This window comes from Molothrus aeneus, chromosome 2, assembly GCF_037042795.1.
Source record: "Molothrus aeneus isolate 106 chromosome 2, BPBGC_Maene_1.0, whole genome shotgun sequence".
NCBI classification, from domain to species: domain Eukaryota; kingdom Metazoa; phylum Chordata; class Aves; order Passeriformes; family Icteridae; genus Molothrus; species Molothrus aeneus.
The window spans coordinates 91,668,256-91,680,254 of NC_089647.1; positions in this window are offsets into that span (position 1 = coordinate 91,668,256).

Consider the following 11,999-nt stretch of genomic DNA (forward strand, 5'->3'; position numbering starts at 1 on the left):
GGAAAAGCATTAGCCCATTGAGGAGAAGTCACATATAATGTTTGTCTATCACCTCATTATATTGAAGTGTGGCTATTCAGAAACACAGATTCATAGAATGGTTTGTTTATAAGGGACCTTAAATGTTGTCTAGTTCCAACCTCCCTGCTGTGGATGTGGAATATTCCACTAGACCAGGTTGCCTGGAGCCTCATCCAGCCTGGCGTTGAACACATCAAGGGATGGGGCATCCACAACTACTCTGGACCTCCTGTTCCAGGGTCTCACCATCCTCATAGTGAAAAATTTCTCCACACACTTAATCTAAACCTACCCTTCTTCAGTTTCAAGCCATTTCCCCTTGTCCTATCACCACATGCCCTTGTAAAAAGTCTCTCTATGGCCTTCTTGTAAGCTCTCTTTAGGGCTTTACTGGTTGGACGTTCCTACAACATCCCCTGGGACCTTCTTTTCTCCAGGCTGAACACTCCCAAGTCTCTTAGCCGGTCTTTGATCATCTTAGTGGCTTGTCTGGACTCATTCCAACAGGTCAAGATCTTATGTTGGGGGCTTCAGAGCTGGATGCATCCCTCCAGGTGTGGTCTCACTGGAGCAGAGCAGAGGGGCAGAATCCCCTCCCTTTCCCTACTGGCCCCACCTCTTTAACACTGCCCAGGATGCAGCTGGTTTTTGAGTTATGAGCATGCACTGCCGAGTCATATTGAGCTTTTCTTCCACAAGCAACCCCAAGTCCTTCTCCCCAGGGCTGATCTCATTCCATCTTCCCCAGGGCTAAACATCCATTGATAAAGGTCTGTAAGCTGCAGCATTTGCCTCTTTTGCTTTCTTTTGTCCCAAATCTGCCATTTGCCTTTATTAATAATTCATATGTCCATTTTCAAAATGGAAATTATCTGGTTTTCCTTTCAAATTTAAACAGATTCTATTTGTCTTCAGAACTAGCTACTCTTCCCTTTTTTTCGTATAGAGATGTGGACTCCACAAAAACATCTACTCCCTGCTTGTCTTACAGGAACATGTTCATTTTTTTGTAGGAGGATCTGCAGAAATACAACTGAATGTAGAGGATGATGAAGAGGAAACAGTCTGTTTTTTTTCTCAAATGGAAACTGATGGGGAAAAAAAAGCTACTAATATAATATTTTTTTAAAATATATCTCTGGTAACAAAGGCAAGACAATCAAGGTGTGGGACTCAGTTGCTCATAGAAATGTTTAGAGTTGTTTTAAACATGCATGGTACCTATTTAGTTGCCTCCATCTGCTCTTCCATAGGTAGCTCAGAGCTCCCTAACATGCCTGCCAACATCTGACACTGGCATCCAAAGTAGTTGATCAAATACTAGGGAAAATGCTTTCAAGTGGCATTGTGTGCCTGTGTTTGCAAAGTGAATCTTGCCTTGTCTTTTTTGTTTCATATGTGGCAATTTGCCATTGTGTCTTCTTTTTTCTTAAAAAAAAATCTAATTTTATATTTCTATGTTATTTTTCTTCAGAGAAATCCCATCTTTGATATATATACAATATCAGTTGGTCTCAGGCACTTCTCAGTAGAGACTGCCCAGAAAGTGACTGGAGATGCAACTTCCAAACATCACTCACAAGTAAATTACCAGACATACATGTTCTTTTAGTAATTATCTCTTGACAGAACTTTTCTGCTTGAAGTATATTTGTTTGTGGACTAGTGATTCAAAAATTTGTGAGAAGAGATCTGAGACTAAACACTTGCAGGCTAAAGGAGTCACTGAACTCTGACACTTGCTCTCCTTTGGGAAGATGCTGCCCAGTAGGAATGATGTGGAAAAGTCACCACCATGTTTTTTCTAATGTATATGTTTTGAAAAGAAGCAGTGAAGAGTAGAATAGAATAACCCTTTCATAAGAAACATGCCACAGCATAGGAGAAGAACGCACACTTGTTTGAAGACAAGTCACCTTCACTGCAGACCACAGTAAGATCCTGAAGTTCTGCAGAGGGCTGAGCCCCAAGAGGTGTTTCTCTTTCTAGTGTTTCTCTTGGCTGACTCTTGGCAGTGCCCTGCCCAGCAGGATGGATGTGCTCAATGCCCTCATCTCTGGCCCATCTCTCTTCTGTGTAAGGGCCTGGGGGCTCCTTTTAGACTCCTCTTGAAAGCCCATGTACCCACAATCATCACATCATCTAATGTTTAAGAACTGTGTCCTCTTTCTTTCCATTCATCCACTGTAAAAGACCTATATATTATAAACAAACTGAAATCACCACATTATTTTTATACAGACACGTAATGTCTAACAAGCACAGCAGATTTTATAGTCATAATATTCCTTTGATGACTACTAACCTGAGCTAGTAAAGCCCCTTAAGCAGTTCCAATTGTCATCAAAGATCAGATGGGATTGTACAAACTAAAGGTGATGAAAGTGTTGTATGAGATGTCTCTGTAAAAAATTCTGTCTTTCATTCAAGTAATTTCCTGGCAATACCCCTGTGAGCAGCAGTGAGAATTTTGTGTGAGTAAGAATTGGTTGAAGATAGCAGAGATAGATCTACACCCTGGGCATTTCTACCATGTATTGTAGTACTGGGATGTATCACATCCTTAATTCATAACAACTAGTAAGTTGAGGCTCTTTCTCACCTCGGTTTACATGAAATATTTCTATTCTTATCTCTTTTTTGCCATTGGATCTTTGCTGAAAGGGAGAGTTTGCCCTCCTGTGGAATGGGTAGCCTGCTCTGCTAAAGCTGTTCTTACCTGCAGGGATCCCTGGTTCTCCAAGAGAACCAAGGTCTAGTAAAGCCACTGATGCCCTTTGCCTCTTGTTCAAGCCCCTCCTGACAGTGTCATTGCCTGACCTGCAGAACCTTCTCTGAGCAGCAGCTTTGGCAAGGCTGCTTCTTCAGAGCCACATCCTCTCACACACCCCTTGGTTTCCCCAACTTTGGGGTGAGTTAAGGCAGAAGACGTATTTCTCTTGGCTGTGCACCATCTTTGGGAAGTACAAAGCCAGAGAACATTTTTGGGCTCCAGCCTTCTCCTGGAGGGGACTCCAGAGTTTTCTGTGGAGGCTGGGAGTGGCATCACAGCTGCTGATTGCCCCACACACCAACACAGATCTCCATGAGTAAATGACCTCCTGCTTGGCTGTTTCCCTGCTGTAGCTGGTACAAATACTCTCCCATTCCAGAGCGACAAACCCTTCCCTTCATACAGATAGGTCCATAAAAGTTCCACCACCCTTACAGTTTTGCCCAAGATGCAACATTAACTGACATGAATCATGTTTTTGCAGACATTTTTCTATACATGGAAAAATTAATTGACCCTTTGTAAGAAGTTGCCTTGAAATAGAACATAAGATACACGCAGCTTTTCTGTGGCTTCATTTTTTGTTTCTTTGGAAGTGAGAACCCAGAAAAATGTTTCCTTAAGAAGCTTTATAAAATTTCATGTGTTAGTAAGTGTAAAGGTACAGCAAAACAAGGTATGAGTGGATGGAACAACAAGCAAATCTGTTTAAAGAACTCCTCCTCTGTAAAGTTAACAATGACTGAATAGTAAATTGTTTTTTAATAAGTTTTGTATTCTCCTGGGGTATGGTTAAAGGGTTAATTTAACGCTTGACCCATTAAAACCGTTGAGTGCAGTGAGAACCTTGTAAGGCTGATCAGATGATTATTGCTGGAAGATAAGTGGTTGAAAACCGAGCCTCACTAGTTCAGGTAATCAAGGGAAATTGGCATAAAAGAGAAGATGCGGCTGAGTAAAGACAGAACAGCTACCTGAGATTCTATTACTTGTCGTCTTTCAAGCATAATAATGAGATTATAGTAACCCTAAACTGGCTGAAAACAGAAATCTGGCTGTCTGTCAAGTTCATTGTGTTGAGTTTTACAACACTCCAGATCTGGTTCCTCTGAACCTATAATAATTATACCAGGAAGACAGGCTCAAAGAAACCCTTTTCAACCTTGGACCTTTGTCAGGTTTTGGCTTATGACCAGAGTACCGTTTTCATGTCATGGGAAAGAAAAAAGAAAAAAAAAAAAACAAAAATATTGTTAATGTTTATTATTATTTTTTCATCATGCAATTCTTAAAAAAATATTGCCACAAGTCTTTCCTCACTCCAGCTGTCACATTGCCTTGTGATTTTCTGAATGAACTTGTTACAGAATCACGAGGCCCTTGGCTTCTCCGTTGTTATTCCAATCAGAGCCTTTTGCTGAAATAATTTTTTGTGCCTTTCTTTGACACACAGTCTTGCATCACACACATGTGTTGTAGTACTCCTACCTCTCAAAAAATGAAAATCTACCTGAGAGGCAGAAACTCAGAGTCCATCATGCTAACCTCAAAGGAACATCTGTTTCCAGCATGGCTAGTTTTAAACTCAGATTGTTTTGTTGTGGAGAGTTGTCACATACATGGGATATGAGATCCTGTTTTGAGACCAGTTTGAGATAGTAGCTGTAAGGCTGTAGTTCAGGAAAGCCTTTAGGCACATTTTGAATCCAGTTGGCTTCAGCTCTGTCAGTTGCACCATTTCTCCTGCTCAGAGGGACCCTCTACCTACCCTTCCTTCTCTCTTGGTTTATACTCATATAAATACTTTTCCAGGTCAGTGAAGGCTTGGGCTCCTAGTAGGAAGAGATGTTCACATCTGTTACTCACTTCAGACTGTGAAAAGATGATCAGGTTAAAAGTCATTAATTACTGTGGCAAGAGCTGTGTCAGAGGAGGGTGTCACCAACTTTTTCCTGGAGGTCACCATTGCTGCTGTTGCATGGGCAAAGCTGCCTGGGTTAGCCTGGATGAGCTGGGCAGCTGGCATTAACCTGGCTGCTCCTTGCCAAAGTGCTTTACAGGATTGCTCACCCAGCCAGAGCTGCTGGAGCAGTAACCTCCCACCATGGTCAGGGATCAGCACCTCCACACAGTACTGCTGTCACTCAGAATGGCAATAAGAGGGGACATCTTACACAGCTTCAAGCTTCCATGCAAGAGGTGCTGATTTCCTGGCCTCTGCTGCTGGCAGAAAAGCTCTTTGGCTTCATATGTTTTGTGGTCTTCTGAGCTGATCAAACTGAGTTGCCAAAGAACACTTTCTCTTGCTCTAAACTCTATCTCCTAGAGGGAGTCAGAGCACAGGCATGTTAATTTGCAGTTCCAAAAAGTCCTTCAAGCACAGATCAGGCCCTAAGCACAAGTACGGACTTAGGAATATGATTGCATGCTTTGTTCATATGGAGATTGTGGTTGGAACAAGTGTGTTTTAGACAGACACCCAGCATGTGTTAAGGGTTGTGCCCACTGCAGGCTCTCCCATGATTTTATATAGGCTATTGAGTTGTGACATCGTTCATAAGCTGCTTTTAGTCCCACTTCCAACTTCCAAATATGCAGGCAGCAAAGAACCACTGTTTGTTGAATAAGGATAATGACTATCACTGATCTACTTTCCACGGTTGCCATGAATTAGCAACCACTGGTAAATACTTCTTAGACCACAAATATTTTTAAGATATAACAACAGATGTCAGAGCCTACTTTTCAGTACTCCTATTTCTTAAATGTGAGGTTTTTATCTCAGTGCTTTTTCTGGAAAGGCTGCATTGTATGGGCCTTTCTCATGTGAGCAATACAGAGCAGTCCTATGGCTTTAACCTTAAAACTGAGCAGAATTTCTGGCAGCAGTGTGTTTCATGAATCACACACTAAATGTTTTTTATTGCAGAACTATCTTCCCTGTTGGTTCAGAAAATCAGATTCTTTGTCTCATAACTAATAAGCAAGGCCTTCAAAATCACCAAGTTTATGTCAAAGCAGAGCTAAATTATGAGCAGCCTTTGCAGTCTCAGGCCTGTTTCTCATAAATCAAAGTCTATTCAATTATGCCTTGCAGTATCTGAATCACTGGCTGTGAGAAATGAAAATACACTGTACTATGGTATTTGCAATTAATACAGGATCTATGGTGCCAAAACTTCAGAGCCCTCCAAGCACTAGCTCAGGAAGATGGAACACTGCAGTTAAACAGACTGGCAAATTTGTCATCAAATAAGATATTCTCCACTCCAAAATTATGACTCATCAAAATGGAACTATTTCTTAGATGTCTGTGTTTTAGCAAAGCTGCCCTGGGAGAGTTTAACCCAACCTCAGAGGGAAGGACTGGTCATTATGGAAGGAGACAGCAGCTTGAGGCCAAGAAGTGAGCTGAGCTCAGTGCCTGCAAACAGATACTAGTAATGGCTTTTTAGTTTACTGCAGATTTTATTTCAGGTAGAAAGAAAAAGCAAAATGAATTCAGTTACTAAAAATAGATATATATCTAAAATATTGAGTGTAAAATCCTAAGGCTTCCTGGAAAGGCCATGTTGTATGGGCCTTTCTCATGTGAGCAATACAAAACACTCCTTTCCTGAGGAGCCTCCCTTCTAGGGCTCAGCAGAGAAAGATCACAGCACAGTCCAAGCTGGCCAGAGAACAGAGGGGGGCCCAAAATGTTCCACACACAGTGCTCTGGCTTTCCCTCCCTAGCCATGTACCTGATCCTGTATCTACTCTCTTGGAATGAGGAATAACTCACAGATTCCATGCTTCTGCCATTTGCATTGAGTATGCCTGCTAAAATGAAATGCATTCATGCTCATTTGCACAGGGAACAGCAAGTTTGGCTAAGGTAGAACTGAGAAACTCATTCTTCACTCTTCTGTCCTGGAAGTATATTGGTTCATACATACCTGACACGATTCAGTTACTGTTTAACATTAACATGGATTTAGGACCTCATCTTCATATACTAAAAAAAATAAATTACTTGCATGAGTAAATGAAAGAGAAATGTGAAAAGATATCTTTTATATGAATATAAATACTTGAATACTTGAAGACCAGCACAAGTCCTGAAAGCGAGGACTTAAGTATGCTTCACTTCAATTCCTCAGTATTAGCAACTCTGAAAAAAAAGAATGTTTGTAATATTGAATGAACCTCTGCAGTGATGTTAAGGCCAAATATTATGAAGGAACTACGGGGAAACTGCAGAGTTAATAGAACTGAATTGAAGCAAGGATTTTCAGAAGTGACTTAATCTGAGGCTTGAAAACTGAAAGAACTTTAATCCTTGTTGAGAAACTGCTGGCTCCCTTCACCCAAACATATTTATATAGATATTTAACTGATTTCACTAGTGAACAAGCTAATGTATTCTAGAACAATTTATTTTAAAATGTGAACTGTAAAATTATGCTACAAAGTTTATTAAACTTTCAGGTGTTACATTTTGACATACTCAGATCTTTCCTTTAACAATGACAGAATGCTACACAAAAATACTGCATTTCATCTGGTGCAGGTCTTTATCTTATCTTGACAGATTATTGTTGGTTAAATTGTAGAGCTGATTTAAAGGCAGGACTCTTCAAGGGAGTGAGAAATTAAGGCTTCACCAAATGGTAATAAAGCTATTAAAAATGCAAACAGAAAACAGCTACACTGTACAGGTTAGACAGCTAATCCAAACTAGCAGTTTAAAAAAGCAGAGCAATTACACTTTTATTTAAATGCAAGCAATATGAGCAAGAATAGAATGAGGTGCCTTGTTTAAATGCATTCTTTTGAATATTTATTAGAAATAATACATGTAGTTAAGCCACTTATCTGATTTCAGTGAATAAGTAAAATGAAAAAGATCAATTTTCATAATTATACTAAAGAAGTCTGTCTTTCATAAAAATCTCATTAATAACACCATTATTACTGAAGAAATATCTCAGTATTATTATTGTTATTCTAATTATCAGCAAAATGCTACTGATAATGTTGTCATAAAATTCCTTTTTAGTATCCTATTAAGGAAGATAGACTAAGTAGTGGTTTAAGTTAAATCTAGATACTAAGTGGCATTTAAAAAAAAATATTCTTTGTGTATTTGGATAAAATACATTATGTGTATAATTACATAAATTACTTCAGGTTTGGGAAACAAGAGGTATATAGATAATGGTCACATGCATATGTATTTTTATATCTATACAACTATATAGCCAGCTTGGAAGGAAACACACTGAGGCATGCAAGCAGAGTAACAAAATGTTGCCTGAGGACAAAAATAGTTTCCTCGCAAAATTTTAACAGACATTTTCACTTATTTTTCATCATAATTATTAGAGGGTCTGTCAATCCTCACAATTTTTTAGTACTCATCTGGATTTATTAAATTGCTAAAGATCTGGGGATCCTCTAGATATTAATATTAGAAAGGGCATATTACCTTGCACAGGAAAGAAATTTTAGCTGCTTATATCCATTTTCCAGCATGATTCAAAACTAGGCCAACGTGGGCTGCAGCACAGAGGAGGGAGCAGGAAGGATTTTTGGAGCTGGAACCTGACAGTTCTTCATTCTTATGGCAGACCAGGACCTGGACAGCCAGCATGGCTGGAGAAGAAAAGAATTTGTTCCTGCCATGTAATTCCCACCGGAGGAGCTGCCACCAGGTTGGGGATCAGCAGGGATGGAGATCCTTGGCCAGGCAAGCAAGACAGCTGGTTCCTCATCCGAATAACCAACTAATAAATTATAGCTATGGTAGCAACCAAAGTCAGTAAAAACCAGGTATGCAGGCTTCCTTGGGAGGCCCAGGCCTGTGAAGAGCTTTCTGAAGCAGGAGGCATCTGCAAGATGAACACACAGTTGGAAATGTTGCTCAAGCTGTCATGGGGAGGCAACCTGCTGCCCTTCTGCCCTCTCTGGGCTCTCACATCATGCAAAAAGAAAAAAGCCACTGGCAGCATAGCAATCTTGTAACCCATATCTCTGGAAAGATAATGTAATAAGACATATTCAGGTTTGTGAGGCAATAGATTTTTATTGATTTAGATGGTTCTGGCAATTTCTGGTTCTGCTTTCATAGCCACAGCAACTTAAGTAATAGTGGAAGCAAGTTCATTTGACAGTACAAGAAGATGCTGGTGTGTGGGAGGCAATGAAAAGAGCAGACTAAAGGACACTTTTCTGGCCAGGTCTTCATTATTGATATACACTTGTCTTGAATGCACAAAAACATGGAGGGCAGTGATTGGAAGAATGGCTGTTTAGCGCTGATTAAGCAATGCCTACAGTCATGATTAGGGAGGATCTAAGCAAAAATTCAAGGCTTTTCCTGAACAGGATTAGAAAGAAACACATTCCACAGCAGATCACAAACTGTTTTTCTCTTGATACATACTATTTTTTGTTAATTGGTATCATGTTCTGGAAAAAAAAAGCCCTGGCAGGTAAAATTTGTTTGTGTCTATGACTTAACTATTTTCTCTTGTATTAAAACACTTAGAGAAAATTCATCTGAGTAGAGAGAGTCAGGTAACTTTCAGAAACAACTTCCAGTGTATTGCAGTCACTGGATGCAATAGAGATAGTTGTACTTGTACCAATGTGTCACAGGTGGCATTTTCCACTATGCATGAGAGTTAAAGCAAACAGAAACAGCTTTTATCACAGCAGAATGTCATGATCTGCACTTAGGGTTCAATCTTTCCATCGACTATGTGGGCAAAAATTGACATGCCTCAGAGAGTAGGATTGAATTCTCCACTTGTTTTAGAAAGTGTTCTAAAAATAAAATCAATATAGGGAGTTGTAAAAATAACTTTTTTTTTTACTTGCTAGGGAGAACTGCATAAATTACAGCTTTATTTCCTTCTACTTGAGAATTATGTAAGTTGTACGAAAAGCTCAAAATAATTTCATACAACCACTGTGCTTTTGCATCTGCGTGTCTCTAGCGATTTCTTTTTTCCTCCTTTTTTTCTTTCCCCCTTTCTCTTGTTCTCTCTCCTCCACTCTGTCTCTCTATGACTCAGGCAAGCACACACATGCACACACTCTTCAGTAATAAGGGCATATTCTGTAGGCAACCCACAGTTTTCACGTTTGAAAGTGTTCCTGTGGCTTCCAGTGTGATTTTTCTCAGCTTTGATGTATAACCACCTACCTCTGCAGGACAAATTGATTTCAGTTGATCTCTTGGGTGCACACTTAGGGCAGGTTTCACTTAGTCAATCTCAGTCTCCATCCCACTGTTTGGATTTACTGTGGATACTTTGTAAACAGTAGCCACTTTTAAGGAGGCAGAATACAAATAAGACGATAATAGCAGTGCATACTCTTCAAAGCAAGAACCATCTCCCTTTGTCAATATTTCTGTTACAGTAACAAAGCAAATCATAATTTACTAGGGACCCAAAGATTCCTCACATTCCAGCTAAATCCTGCAATTTTCTTGTCCAAAAACTCTCACTAGATTTTCTTAACAAAACTGTTAAAACCTACATAGCAGTGAAGCTCCTGTCTCCAGTCTCCCCGGGAACAGGGGCTTCCTGGGGCTGTGTGTGCAGTTAAACCTGCATCCACAAAGCCAGCAACAAAACTCACACTAACCCAGGTGTGCTCCCACCCTCACTGTCCTTGAATATGTGAGCACAAAGCCACACACTCCCTCCAGTCATATAAATTTTGTCCACAAAGTTGGGCACATGGGTGTTTGACAGAATTTTTAGTCTAACCCAACTACTTTAATTGATGTGTCAGAACCTTGATTGCTGCAATCGCTCTTCTCTCCAATGTTCACATTAACAAATTGTTCAGCCTTGGTGTGCTGTGTACTCACTAAAAGGAAAACTTTGTTTTCTTCTGGAGATGGTACTTCAGAAATGTAAGCACATAGAAATGCAGAAATGTCTTTTGATGAGTTGAGTGTCTTGTTTGTGACTGTATCTCCTCCATAAAGCTGTACCTGCTTTGTGTTTTTCCTGTGACCAGTCCTCGGGTTCTTTTAAGCCTTGCATTCACTGATCACTGTGTTAGATTACTGTGTTAGATCTCTTCTCCTTCTCCATTTCCTTTTCTTCTCCTCACCTCTCCTCTCCTTCCTTCTTTCCCTTTTTCCCTTTTCCATTTTCCATGTTCCTAAGAATCTGCCCTTGTTCTTTGCTGATCTGTGAGTCAACAGCACCTCAAAGACATTGAGGTGCTGGAGCATGTCCAGAGAAGGGCGATGGAGATGGAGGAGGGTCTGGAGCACAAATGCTCTGAGGAGTGCCTGAGGGAGCTGGGGTTGTTTAGCCTGGAGAAAAGGAGGTTCAGGGGCAACCTCATCCCTCTCTATAAGTACCTGAAAGGAAGCAGTAATCAGCTGGGTGTTGCTCTCTTCTCCCAAGAAACAAGCAGTAGGACAAGAGGAGAGGGCCCCAAGTTGTGCCAGGGATTGGGTTGGATATTAGGAAAAATATCTTCATGGAAAGGGTTGTCAATCACTGGAAGGGGCTGCTCAGGGAAGTGGTGGAGTTCCCATCACTGGGGTGTTGAAAAGATGTGTAAATGTGGCACTTGGGGACACAGTTTAATCATGGACTTTGCAGTCCTGGGTTAACAGTTGGACTTGGTGATCTTGAACATCTCCTCCAACCTAAATGATTCTGTCAATTAGTAAGTCAGTAAGAATAATTTGAAAAAACAATTGGCAGAAAAATACTTGGGATATAACGATGCATTCAAATGTTATCTTTTCACATTTTAATTAGAACGAACACAGAAATAATATTTGTAGCAGATATTCATCCTGCAATGAGCTCAGGAAGCATCATCTCAGTGCAAAAGGGCCAGAGCTTCCTAATACTACTTTTATACATGAAAAATGTCATTTTTTTCACTTAGGCATTTTTTAAGAGATGAAACAAAACATTAGAGAAGTAATTGCTGAGTCCAGGAAATTACTGCAAAGTGATGTGAGACACATAATATCTATCAGTGTTACTGCAAGTGAATGTGTTTTGGGCCAGATTGTGGCCAACCACTGAGAATTTCAGGAGAGAGGGAGCAGGCTACAGCAAGCAGATAAATGGCATTTTTCTTTCTTGAAATTTTCTTTCTATGCTATCTGACTACTGTGTCCCCGGGAGAGAAGGTAGGAAAAAGAAGATTTTGTAAACCACTGGACGTTAAGCTA